This window comes from Schistocerca gregaria, chromosome 9 (genome assembly GCF_023897955.1).
Source record: "Schistocerca gregaria isolate iqSchGreg1 chromosome 9, iqSchGreg1.2, whole genome shotgun sequence".
In the NCBI taxonomy this organism is placed as follows: Eukaryota; Metazoa; Arthropoda; class Insecta; order Orthoptera; family Acrididae; genus Schistocerca; species Schistocerca gregaria.
This window is the reverse complement of record NC_064928.1, coordinates 200,277,277-200,291,523: the sequence shown is the minus strand read 5'-3', so window position 1 is coordinate 200,291,523 and position 14,247 is coordinate 200,277,277. Positions and strand designations below refer to the sequence as shown.

Below are 14,247 nucleotides of genomic sequence, written 5' to 3'. Positions count from 1 at the left end.
GAGAGACTCCCTAGCACTCGCCCCAGTTGTACAGTCGACTTTGCTAGCAATGGCTCACTGCCTACATACGCTCTCATTTGCAGAGACGACAGTTTAGCATAGCCTTCAGCTACGTTATTTGCTACGACCTAGCAAGGCGCCATATTCAGTTACTACGAATGTATTCTGAACAGATAATATTGTGACTCATGTACCGCCGAGAGCGACGTTCATCATTAATGAATTAAAGCTAAGTATCGAACGAATTACGTCCGCTTTCTGAATTCTAATTCCTTGTCATGTTCCAGACCTAACGTCAGTATAGCTCTTCCCTCCTCACGCCAGCCTGCGTGAGCTAAAATGCGTGCATTTCGGCCTCCTCTCGTAACACGGTGTTGGCTCTCCTGCCAACACAACATGTCCATTTATGCTTTCGCAAAAGACCCTACTTTTTCTGCATGTGACCTATAAGACACTGAAGATACTAAATTAGAAGATCGTGTTCAACGGCAATTCAGCTTTTCAACCAGATGACGTAGACATCTTGCCATGATATTTTGAATAATGTTTTACACGTGAGGCTGCTGGTCCAAGTTGCTGTATTTATACTGGCATTTTTGCGGAGGGTTTCGCTAAATGAGCGCCCTATGTTTACTTTAATGTGCTCTCCGAATATTGCTCCATCTCCACGCGTGTGCACAGCCGTGATATTGCATGCAACCTTCTGTCATGTTGCGTATCTAGCTGTCAGAATTTAGTGGTCAAATTAATACAATTACCTGTCACTGTGTGTGTCGTAAAGTGTAAAATTTTGTCTCTCTCGTCCTAAGCTTTCTCAAGTTGAAAGCCACCATCGCGTTTAATAAGACCTTCTGCGAAACGTATCTCCACAGGTTTGTTAATAACTAAGAGTTTCGTGGCGGAATAATCCATGGAATGCCCTCTGTAAATACAGTGTTTGGCTGGCTTACTGTGCCGCAGAAGGAGAACGTGCACTCATGTTCTATGCAGCTGTCATTAGCTATTCACGTGATCTAACCAATGTAGACTTTGCCACACAGACATCGCATTCTGTAGACTCCGGATCTCCTCCACTACGCCTAATGACGCGTCCGGACACAATTTTACCATCTTGACTACTGAATTCTAACTCCTCTCGGCTTGCACTACAACAGAAGAAACGCATGCACTAACACCACTGCGCGTGCGTCTGGCGGTGAACCAATATTCGCGAGTGCGTCAAGCAGCCCTTACTCGATCAAACGTGTTTTCTAGCCACGTGTTTGTCAAACAGTCCCGCGCACGTACCACAAACGTTTGTCAAGTTTATGTTACTTTTGACACAGACGCTGTTCATGTCCTGAAGTATTTTGACACTAGTGCACTAGTGGGAACGACAGCCAATGCAGACAAAGCGTTTCCAGTACTGAGTTTAGCACTGTGCGTAAACAAGAAAGAGGAAACAAGACGCTGGTCCAGGGAATGATTGAAACTGACAGAGAAATATATCAATGAATGTCTGCTGAAGGACATATTATAACCAGATCCCAATGATTACAACTCTCTCCGAATGAGTTTCTTCGAACGAAGACACGAGCGTGCAAAAATGTATTCTCTTGTACTTGCTCCTCTAATGACAGTCCATTAAAATACGACTCTGAGGGAACCTATACTGTACATCATCCATTCAAGAACCGAAGACCTTAAATTACTCTTTTTTTTTGCATGCTCGCTTGTTGTTGTATCTGGAATGTTAATTTCGTTCTTAATCTCTTCCTGCATAATACACTACTGGCCATTAAAATTGCTACACCAAGAACAAATGCAGATGATAACCCAGTATTCATTGGACAAATATATTATACTACAACTGACATCAGATTACATTTCCACGCAATTTGGGTGCATAGTTCCTGAAAACAACTACCTCTGGCCGTAATAATGGCCATGATACGGCTGGCCATTGAGTCAAACAGAGCTTGGATGGCGTGTAGAGGTTAGAGGTACAGCTGCCGATGCAGCCAGCTTAATTTTGCTCATCCTGAATACAGTGTAAAACCTCTTATGGCATGGTTGTAATCAGTGTACACCGTTATGGAATACCTGACTAGATCTAAGGACGACGATGAAAATCTGTGTCACACCGGAATCGGAATCGAACCCGGATATCCCGCTTATCACTAGCGATCGTTTTGCGATTTGGCTAACCGAGCTCGCTTCACGGCCATACCAGAGCTTCAGTATGCGTCAACCATGTGTCACAACCCGTACCCTTACATCCATTATGCATATTCCCACACAGGGGGCGACATTTTACTTGAAAGTCGCTTGCGTGGTGTTGGCAGATAAATACGATATTGCAGTGCCCGCGTTAATCCGAATTACGGCGTAATGTTCCTTCCGTCATGCTCGCATGTCCGCCCGCATAATGCAGACAGGAAATGGGTTGGGAAACCGACCTCCAGACATCTTATTCGCCTGGATCTTGCTCCGTCAGATTTTCACCTTTTCCGCGCTCTGTCGAACAACCTTCAAGGAACTTCCTTTCCGGATGAAAATGCGCTCCGAACGTGGCTTGACGAGTTATTCGCCTTAAAACCGGGTGATTTCTACTGTCACAGAATCGAATTGTTACCCCAAAGTTGACACACTGTTGCAAATAGTAAAGGAGAATATACACTACTGGCCATTAAAATTGATACACTAATAAGAAATGCAGATGATAAACGGGTATTCATTGGACAAATGTATTATACTAGAACTGACATCTGATTACATTTTTACGAAATTTGGGTGCATAGATCCTGAGAAATCAGGATCGCCACCGACGCCAACCTTGTGTAAATACTCTGAAAAGCTAATCATTTGCATATCACAGCGTCTTCTTCTTGTCTGTTAAATTTCGCGTCAGTAGACCTCATCTTCGTGGTGTAGCAATTTTAATGTCCAGTAGTCTACAAATGTCTGTGTGCAACAGATTCGTGGTGAATCAAAATTATGAAAAGATGGTTTAGATTGTTGTTACCAAGCGCTTTTGAGAAGTGTGCGGCACTATACAGACCGATTCTGGTGCCCCTACTGATATCGTTTTATGCAATCCGCACTACGTCTTTATCAGGATCTGTATACCGACAGGCAACAGCCTCTTAATCGGTGTGAGTTCCCTCACAGATCTTTGTGCGGCTGTTAGCAAATAGAATCATAATGTAAATGAGGACTGTCTATAAGTTACATGGTATTTTCGGACTAAGATATGCCTTACTTCTGCTACACATTTCCAAGTGCCTCCAGTCTTTCTTCGTGCAATTAGCTGAACAAGTTTTGGATGCCAGTGTAAGTTTATTCCGGTAAAATGACTTAACTGTTAGTAAATGATTCAGAAATTTTGCCTTATGAAGTGTGTTTCCCCATCGGATACGACGAAATTAACATCAGATATCTAAATGGGAAGCGTGGAAGTAACATTTTATCGGTATTTAACCCACTCAAAAGATTAATACATGACTCGCCAAGTTAGTGTGCTAAAGTAGTTTCATAAACAAAATTTTTTGTTGTTTGTGAATAACAGAAGCAAGTTTTAGACAAGTTGTGTGAAGTATTGAAACAATGTATGATATGTTTTTGTTTTGCGTTTTTTGCTTTCACTTTTTATTAAGAAAATTCCGTTTTCTTGCTATATGTGGTAAACCTGTATTGCTTTATTTATTTTCACAACAACATTCCTCTGATGCACGTTAAAAACCAACAGTTTCGGAGTTAAGCCCAAATGAAACATTGGCAATTTCAGTTTTCCTATAAATACTGTTTACTTTTAAGTAATAGATAGGAGAATAACTATGTAAAACAAAAATGTTCTGTTGGGTACCTGTTACTTTATACAGGGTGTATCAAAATAATGTATACACTCTTTGAAACGGAATATTTCTTTAATTAAGGGAGATAGAAATATAGTACAATGTTTGTGGCGTACCTTAAGGCCCAACTAAAGGTGGTATACGTTAAAATGGTCTCCTTCCACCGCAATACACCGTCGGCAGTGACTTACAAGAAACAGATCGACATGCCGCGTATAATGTTCCTAAAGGAACAGCATTACAGGCTTCCTCACTTCGCTCTTGAAGATTGTCATATGTTTATGATCTTGCAGTGTAAGCTGTGTTCTTGAGAGTACCCAAAGCACCCAAATCAGAAGATCGAGATGGAAACTCCACACGCTCTCTTCGTCCTATCCATCTGCCAGGAAATGTACGATTGAGAGAAGCCCTCACATCAGTGTGATAATGAGGTGGCGCCCCATCCTGTTGAAAGGAATAATTTTCATTTTCAAAAAAGTCGTTAAGACCAGGTGTTATCATATATAGCATTTCTTAGTAAGAGTCACCTATGAGTGTTTTAAAATGGCCCGATTAAACCTCTAGAAGACAGACCACGCCAGAATGATACTCCTGGTAGATTAATACGCCTTTCCTCGTTTACCTATGGATTATCACTGGCCCAGAACACGCAATTATGGCGGTTAATTGTTCCGTTGAGTTTTAAGGTCGCTTCATCCGACCAAAGAATTATAGCTTCGAATCGTTCCTACGCAATTTGCGTCCTTTCGTATTCTGCACCGTTCCTTCGACGTCAAACTTATCTTGGATTCTTGTAATTGTTACCCTTGTTGAGGTGGTGTTCAAAATTAAAGCCTCCAGCGGTGTCGTACCCCACTCACATTCTCCGTTTTCCAGTAATATTTTAGCACCCATTTACTTTGATCCAACGAATACGCCATGTTTGTTTACAATCCTGAAACAAAAGAAAGCGCTGTTATGTTTTTCACCGTCTTCTGAACCGTTACCTGCAAAAATTGTATTTCCGCCTCCTTTAGTTAAAGAGATATTCAATTTCAAAGGGTGTATACATTATTTTGAGACACCCTGTGTATCTCCTCTCAGCTTCTAGATGGTTCACCACCACGGTTTTTATGCGAATGTAGTGAGAGACTGATCGCATATATTAAGAAAGCCTTCATTATGAGGCAACGCCCAATAGGTATGCAACACACCTAACGTGCGGGCAACGCAGGTTACGTGCGCTAGTCTTACAACTCTAAGTGCAACGTATTGCAGAAGGAGCATGTACCAGCTATCCTGAAGCAAGTAAAACCATTTCATTTAAGTGCCAAACAATTTTTCTCAACGCTCTGCATCTACTGAAAAGTGATGCTGAATCTATCGTTGCCACCTGAGCTTGTCCCAGCGATTTGCAGAGCACAGGTTGAATGTGTGTGTTTCTATAATGAGAAGTTTCAAGCTATGAAATCTGTGACTGATTAATTTCCGAGAGAATCCAAAATTCTTTCATTGAATCCAAGATCTAAAATGCTCTGGTGTACATCCATAGCAACTTTGCCACTAACCTTAAAGAATTAGACTTTATCGGATTGCCTTTGCAGAGATATTCGGCCGTTGTTGAGAACGTCAAATGAAAGATGACAGATATTAGACCTGATATTTGGCACAGTATGTTCCGTTTTGGCAAGAAATTCAGACTGCTGGACTTTTGTAACTATCTGCCACGTCCTCAGTGGGGGAGAAGAAGACGCCCCAGACAGCATTTCTCCAGTAATATTTCGCTTACTAAAATTAGCACCTTCAACATCTTGTGATGTGGAAAGATCATTTTCCTCTTTCAAGAACATTTCTAATCAATCGTGAAGGGTATCTTATTAATTTCAGTGATGATAGACTTTGTAGTAAAGAGATGTAACCGAAAATAACGTTCTTCCACTACCAACACGTAGACTTTGAGAATGTACAGTTAACTAATGTAAATTATATCTTCTTAACGCAAATTTTGTGTTTCTGATCCGTTTATGTGCATATTCAGATAATACAGAAAGCTACGATGTAATTCAGGTGCTGCTTTCAGCTGAAATTGTTTTATTACAAATACTTAATATATTTGTGATATTGTATTTTTTCTTATTTTTTAAATCATTTTCATTACATATATACTTCTATATTTTGCATATTGATATCACGTAAAAATCTAGCTCCCACGTATGAGAAAGACACTGATAAATTTCATGTTTGCATTGTAGATACTAAGCGAGAGCTGGTGACAGTCCTCGTATTTGGCATTATCCAGGCTATCTGTAGCGTACTTCTCATCACTGGAGCCGTTAAGATGAAAAGTCTTACTTCAGAAATTCACTGTATTTGTCAAAAACTGAATAAATATTTCTTTAAACGTATCTTCCATCCTTGTATTTGCAATACTGAAACTGTATTTCTCTGTATTATTGTTGTTACTTCTCACTTTACAGTTTTTAATTTTGGTAAAAATCTCATTTCATTAGACTTGTTGATATGATTTTTTTATTTTGATTTTTTTTACCAGTCGATGTCAGGGCAGCCGTTTTAGGATAAAAATAGTGTTCCAACAATGACGTGTATTAAATTAAAGAAGCAAATCTGTACTATTAATGGCAACTTTTTCTATTACATTTCAGGAAAAAGCTAGCTTGCTTCTTCCATGGATGGTTGTTGAGACCCTGGCGCTCGTAGTAGCAACTGTAATAGGCATTATCATGGGGATTTTCTTATCGAGCTTCGTATCGGCAGTGTTATAATTGTTTTTGTCATCTTTTTTCTTTGTAAGTGTACGATTATTATATAGACTATACATAATGATAATAATCGGTTCCAGTAAGATCCAAAAAGCCACGCGCGAAAATGTGATTTTTCAGGGGTCATATCTCGGATTATACTGACCACAGATACAAGGGCCAACTGTTTTGGACAGTCCTTGGCCCAGCGACCATTTGTATACCTATCAGAAAAATAGCTATAATCTAGCTATCCTATAGTATAAAATTTAAAAGCTACACACTTCACCCATGCAAGAAAAATTGAGCAAATCTGTTGGTTATTTTCCATTGGGTATGATCTTGGATGGATCTTAGGCAGCTTATAACAGCACCATTTGTTCATGGGCGGTTCCTGAGAAATCTCCCAAAAGCCACGATTTTTAGGTAGAAAAGCTACAGATTTTAGGGATGGCCACTTGTATAATTTATATTTATTAGAAATTTTTATCACAGGTTCTGAAGATAATGTTCTCAGCGCTTCTTGAAGTTCTTTCTACACACATCAAAAAGAGTTTTGCATTACCTCGGTTCCGAGAGTTCCGGCAACTGTACAGGAAATTGGAACAGAGTTCAACATAAACATCATTTCTGCACATTTAATTGCTCATGAAAACCACACATCGCATGTTGTACCTCCATAGAGCGAGAGCTTCAGAGCTGCTTGTGGTCCAGACTGCTGTACACACCGGTACCTCTGATACCCACTAGCACGTCCTCTTGCATTGATGCTTGCCTGCATTCGCGGTGGCACACTATCCACTAGTTCATTAAGGCACTGTTGGTCCAGATTGTCCCACTTCTCAACAGCGATTCGGCGTAGATCCCTCAGAGTGGTTGGTGGATCACGTCGTCCATGAACAGTCCTTTTAAATCTATCCCAGACAGGTTTGATATCGCTCACATCTGGAGAACATGCTGGCTACTCTAGTCGAACGATGTCGTTATCCTGAAGGAAGTCATTCACAAGATGTGTACAATGGGGCCGCGAATTGTCGTCCATGAACACGAATGCCTCGCCGATATGGTTGCGATATCGGTCAGAGGATGGCATTCATGTATTATACAGCCATTACGGCGCCTTCCATAACCACTAGCGGCTACGTCGGCCCCACATAATGCCATCCCATAACAGCAGGGAACTTCCATCTTGCTGCACGTACTGTACAGTGTGTCTAAGGCGTACAGCCTGACCGGGTTGTCTCGAAACACGTCTCCGACGATTGTCTGGTTGAGGGCATATGCGACACTCATCGGTGAAGAGAACGTGGTGCCAATCCTGAGCAGTCCATTCGGCATGTTGCAGGGCCCATCTGTACAGCACTGCATGGTGTCGTGTTTGCAAAGATGGACCTCGTCATAGATGTTGGGAGTGATTTTGCACATCATGCAGGCTATTGCGGACAGTTCGAGTAGTAACACAACGTCCTGTAGCTGCACGAAAAGCATTATTCAACATGGTGGCGTTGCTGTCAGGGTTCCTCCGAGCCATAATCCGTAGGTAGCGGCCATCCACTGCAGTAGTAGCCCTGGGGCGGCCTGAGCGAGGCATTTCATCGACAATTCCTATCTCTTTGTATCTCCTCCATGTCCGAACAACATCGCTTTGGTTCACTCCGAGACGCCTGGACACTTCTTCCCTCGTTGAGAGCAGCGCTGCATTGTCAACCTTAAGGAAGAAGAGATTAATCTGAATCCGTACTGCCGATGGAGTGAAGTGCAGCGCAGAATGGCAGATACGCAATACTGCTAATGTACGACGGTGATGGAACTGAATCTGAAATTTTCTGGCAGATTAGAACTGTGTGCCGGGCCGAGACTCGAACTCGCGACATCTGCCTTTCGCGGGCAAGTGCTCTACCAACTGAGCTACCCAAGCACGACTCACGCCCCGTCCTCACAGCTTTACATCTGTCAGTACCTCGCCTCCTACCTTCACAGTTCTGCAAGGTTCGCAGGAGAGCTTCCGTAAAGTTTGGAAAGTAGGAGGCGAGGTACTGGCAGATGTAAAGCTGTGAGGACGGGGCGTGAGTCATTATTGGGTAGCTCATTTGGTTGAGCACTTGCCCGCGAATGGCAAAGGTCCTGAGTTCGAGTCTCGGCGCGGCACACAGTTTTAATATGCCAGGAAGTTTCATATCAGCGCACACTCCGCTGCAGAGTGAAAATTTCATTCTGGGAACTGAATCTGTTGATTAAGCATGTTAACACATCTACTGAAGAAAATGATTCAGTATATCGATATATTTGCACACACATCACTTCAGATCACTATTTACTTTGCCCGGCCGTTGTGGCCGACCGGTTCTAAGCGCTTCAGTGTGGAACCACGCGGCTGCTACGGTTGCAGGTTCGAATCCTGCCTCGGGCATGGATGTGTGTAATGTCCTTAGCTTAGTCAGGTTTAAGTTAAGTCTAGGGGACTGATGACCTCAGATGTTAAGCCCCACAGTCCTTAGAGCCATTTGAAGAATTTTTGTAATTACTTTGATAAAAATAATCAAGACAATGTCACGTTAACTAACTGTGTTACTTCTACATTGAGTGGGCCAGCGTCAACAATAAAACTTACTAGTGGGGAATCTTCAAGTGAATCCGATATGTTGAAAATTTCTTCTTGTATTTCAGAGAATAAATTTCCCTTCGGAGGACGAGACCACAAGCGATAGCCGCTGAGGTCAACATAATTTGTGATACCAGGCCTGCGTGAACACAGTTCTTACTATTAATTTATCTGCTGAAATTTTGGTAGCCTCTAGAGCCGTCCACGTTAATGGGTGCAGATACAGCCAGAAAGTAATACAATAATATCTGAGTAAGATATCCATTTCTGTCCTTCTTCCTTAGTTTTACTTACTTTGACCTGTCTATCTCCTTTGATCCATAAGCGAAAACCATCAACATTTTCAGCATAGCTAACGAAGACTGCTTATTGTCCTTTTGCCTTCTATTTCGTATGACACTCTTTCGGGGTAAGTTCGGAGCTTTTGGTTCCAGAACTGTGAAGCCCATTCAGACGAGCATGCTTTCATACGGAGCACTGCTGTGGAGTCTTTCCACTAGCACTGCTTAGTCCAGTTCAGTTAAGAGTTTTAGACATATTTCTACTCTTTATTGGAGTAGGCACAACAGCGAACACTACAAAATGTCAGACATCCACCCAAACAGCTGCCCTTTGCAAACCCCATTGTACTACCAAATGCATTACTCAGAAACACCTTTTTTAAAAAATAACAATAGATGTAGTGCAAAATTTGTAACCTCCAGAAATTTAAAAATAAAATGGATTCATGTCTTACTGCTCCTATCTTCTACAAATAAACTGAATTTTTGATACTGGATTTGTAAATCCCTGCAAACACTAAATTAACCAGCGAGAACTGTAAACAAACCTCAGTAACACTGTTGTTGTTGTTGTTGTTGTTGTTGTTGTTGTTGTTGTTGTGGTCTTCAGTCCTGAGAGTGGTTTGATGCAGCTCTCCATGCTACTCTATCCTGTGCAAGCCTCTTCATCCCCAGTACTTACTGGATCCTACATCCTTCTGAATCTGCTTAGTGTATTCATCTCTTAGTCACCCTCTACGACTTTTACCCTCCACGCTGCCCTCCAATGCAAAAATTTGTGATCGCCTGATGCCTCAGAACACGTTCTACAAACCGGTCCCTTCTTCTTGTCGTGCCACAAACTCCTCTTCTGCCCAATTCTGTTCAATACCTCCTCATTAGTTATGTGATCTACCCATCTAATATTCAGAATTCTTCTGTAGCACCACATTTCGAAAGCTTCTATTCTCTTCCTGTCCAAACTATTTATCGTTCATGTTTCACTTCCATACATGGCTACATTCCATACAAATACTTTCAGAAACGACTTCCTGACGAATCTTTTCTCGATGTTAACAATTTTTTCTTCTTCAGAAACTTTTTTCTTGCCATTGCCAGTCTACATTTTCTATCCTCTCTACTTCGACCATCATCAGTTATTTTGCTCCCCAACACTACACACATTAAATGGAAAACTGAAATATATGCTTAACATTGTCATCTGGCAGTAGGAGACAAGAAGTAGTCATTTACTACAGTTTCTTATAACTTTATGCAATTAAAATTTTCTGTCATAAACACGAACAGCGTTATGTAGCACCCTATTAATACGGCATACGAACTAAATTTCTACATTTTCTTTTTCTTTTGTTAGTATGTTCCTGAAGTTACTCCCTTGTGATGAGACCTGACTCACTCACCATTCTGTAGAATGGTACAATGTATTTTAATCTAGACAAAACCCTTCATTATCATATCGAGAGACTGTGATTTATTTCTGTCTAATATCACTCTATATTTGACTTATCTAACATCTGCCCATCTTTTTGAATTTCTCACTTTTAATTTCCAGGTCTCAGATTGTACTTTCTGCGTGTCTTTCTCATCTACTACCGGACTCTACGTGAGAACACAAGAACCAACATGGTCAGCGAGAGTGCACCATTACTTACGTGAAACGTGTCGCTGATGAAATTCCTCCAGATTTAGGTTCTTCTGGAAAACTCATGTGTGAGTCTTGAAGAAATCAAGGTTGTCAGATAACGTGTTCGGTTTTGAATGCGCATCTAGAATGTAGGTACAGCTTTTATCTCTAGGCGTTTGTACACTTGATTTTGTCTATACGTTACGTACGAGTTATTTTGCTGCTTCCATTTTCAAAAATAGCGAATTTCGTGAATAATTCCAGGGACAATTCAAAAGAACTCATCTCGACCTGTTTCCTGTAGATCTCCACATGTATGTCCCACGTGACGCATCTAGGGAAGGGTAGTTCATTACGCCCTGTTCAGTGTGTTCGGAAAAACCCTATTCACGTCCATTATGTGGATTTCTACCACTGAATTTCCATTTTTAGAAGTGAATGGTGATCGTCTTTATCTTACGTTACATGTCGTTTGTGCAACAAAGAAAGATGTTTTAATTATTTGATGTTAGTCACTGAAGATTAATCTCAGAATGTATTTTTATTGAAATTAATGAATCATAATTGTTTTTTGCTGGTCTTTCTAATTTCCTTTTATAATTAAAACATATAATGAAATTACTGATTGTTGTAGATCATTTGGAGTCTTCTACTTGGACAGTATGACAGAAAAAACAACCTATAATTAGGATGTTCACAAAGGTGAGCAATATTATTTTCAAGTCGGCGACACTGTACCTGAATGATCACTGTTTTGAACCTGTTATTGCTAAATAAAGAAGTTCCCATAAATGAACCTATCAAGTACTTACTAAAAACTTTTGAATAGTGAAATGTCGCCAGCTAGGGCTTTCAGGCGCTTATCCTATGAGTTGCCTTTGCATATCATGATATTCTGATACAGAAATATGTTCCTTTGAAATTTGTGTACAGTCTTATTCTAAAGTTTATTCTCTGCTACAAGAAATAAAATAACTCATTCTGTTAATTCACGTATCATTTCCGTGGGAAGAAATTACCTAGTGTGATTAAGGTTCACCTAATGCTCTTCCTTTATCCAAATTATCGGAGCGTCATTTAACTTTAAGCCATAAGGCATAAAATCCCTGATGAATCTGGTATACCACCAATTAAGATGTGCTATATACATGCTGAACAATTAGGACCTACTTATTTTGCTGTAAAAATAATTTCCCAATTTTGTAACACATAAATGGATAAAAGAAACGTTTATTCATTGATGTCATCTTGAGGCAGTTCTTCATTAAGAAAAAAAAAACCACATTCACAGTGCAGATTAAAGAATTTCGAATTATGCAAGGAAATCTCCTCACCTATACATACGATGGGCATATTCAATAGCTTAGTAACCACACCTTTTTATCTCTGGTCTAATTTGTTCTTGACAATGCACTTCAAAGTAATGTATGAGTGTATCAGTGAGATTCACGAATACTGAAGTAGAATAAAAGGAAATCTAATCTACCCTTTAGGAACATCTACATACATAATCTGCACACCACTGCAAAGCGAATGGCTGAGGGGGGCTTCCCACTGAACTATATGTTAGGACCTCTTTCATTTCTGTTCACTTACGGTATGTAGGAAGTATGATTGCTTTTCTTATCTTTGCGATCTCTTTGGGGGCAGAATGTAGGTGGTTATAGAATGTAACTGGAGTCCTCACTGAAAGTTGGTTTTAGAAACTCTGTAAACTAGCTTTCAGGGTCAGTTCACATCTCCCTTAAACAGTCAAAAAAATGTTTTCCCTCATCTCTGTGGTCCTTTCCCATGGGTCGGTCAAACGAAACTGTAACCATATGTGCTCCTTTATTAGTACCATTCGGTTTGGTCCACACATTTGAGCAAAATTTTGGTATGGGTTGCATAAACATTGTAAAAAATATTCTTTGTAGAGTGACTGCATTTCCCTAGAATTCCACCAGTGAGGCGCAGTCTGCTTATCCTACACTGATTGTGGGACTATATGATGGTTCCATTTCGTATCTCAACAAACTGAAACCCTCAGCCAAGTCTATAAGTTGACTGATTCAAGTTGTGACGCATAGTGAGAGTCACACAACATTGTTTCCATCTGTGAATCGCACATTTCACATGGCTACACATTTGCACCTCCCCTTCAACCATGGACCTTGCCGTTGGTGGGGAGGCTTGCGGGCCTCAGCGATACAGATAGCCGTACCGTAGGTGCAACCACAACGGAGGGGTATCTGTTGAGAGGCCAGATAAACGTGTGATTCCTGAAGAGGGGCAGCAGCTTTTTCAGTAGTTGCAGGGGCAACAGTCTGGATGATTGACTGATCTGGCCTTGTAACACTAACCAAAATGGCCTTGCTGTTCTGGTACTGCGAACGGTTGAAAGCAAGGAGAAACTACAGCCGTAATTTTTCCCGTGGGCATGCAGCTTTACTGTATGATTAAATGTGGATGGCGACCTCTTGGGTAAAATATTCCGGAGGTAAAATAGTCCCCCATTCGGATCTCCGGGCGGGGACTACACAAGAGGACGGCGTTATCAGGAGAAAGAAAACTGGCGTTCTACGGATCGGAGCGTGGAATGTCAAATCCCTTAATCGGGCAGGTAGGTTAGAAAATTTAAAAAGGGAAATGGATAGGTTAAAGTTAGATATAGTGGGAATTAGTGAAGTTCGGTGGCACGAGGAACAAGACTTTTTGTCAGGTGAATACAGGGTTATAAATACAAAAGCAAATAGGGCTAATGCAGGTGTAGGTTTAATAATGAATAAAAAAATAGGAATGCGGGTAAGCTACTACAAACAGCATAGTGAACGCATTATTGTGGCCAAGATAGACACAGAGCCCATGCCTGCTACAGTAGTACACGTTTATATGCCAACTAGCTCTGCAGATGACGAAGAAATTGATAAAATATATGATGAGATAAAAGAAATTATTCAGGTAGTGAAGGGAGACGAAAATTTAATAGTCATGGGTGATTGGCATTCGTCACTAGGAAAAGGGAGAGAAGGAAACATAGTAGGTGAATATGAATTGGGGCTAAGAAATGAAAGAGGAAGCCGTCTGGTAGAATGTTGCGCAGAGCATAACTTAATCATAGCCAACACTTGGTTCAAGAATCATGAATGAAGGTTGTATACATGGAAGAACCCTGGAGATACTAAAAGGT

General features: G+C 40.8%; 2 protein-coding genes across 6 annotated transcripts in view; one reads left to right on the top strand and one right to left on the bottom strand.

Annotated features, from left to right (window-relative positions):
* Positions 1-14,247, bottom strand: part of LOC126292035 (amyloid-beta-like protein) — a 1,795,419-nt gene that overhangs the window by 292,836 nt on the left and 1,488,336 nt on the right. The window lies entirely within an intron of this gene.
* LOC126292040 (uncharacterized) overlaps positions 1-14,247 on the top strand; it is a 91,729-nt gene that overhangs the window by 10,272 nt on the left and 67,210 nt on the right. The window contains exon 4 of one of the 5 annotated variants that reach the window (XM_049985839.1): positions 11,713-11,981. The exons of 2 other annotated variants lie outside the window; for them this stretch is intronic. The gene's annotated coding sequence lies outside the window, so the exon portion shown is untranslated. 2 more of the 5 variants (XM_049985840.1, XM_049985838.1) reach the window with 2 other exon arrangements.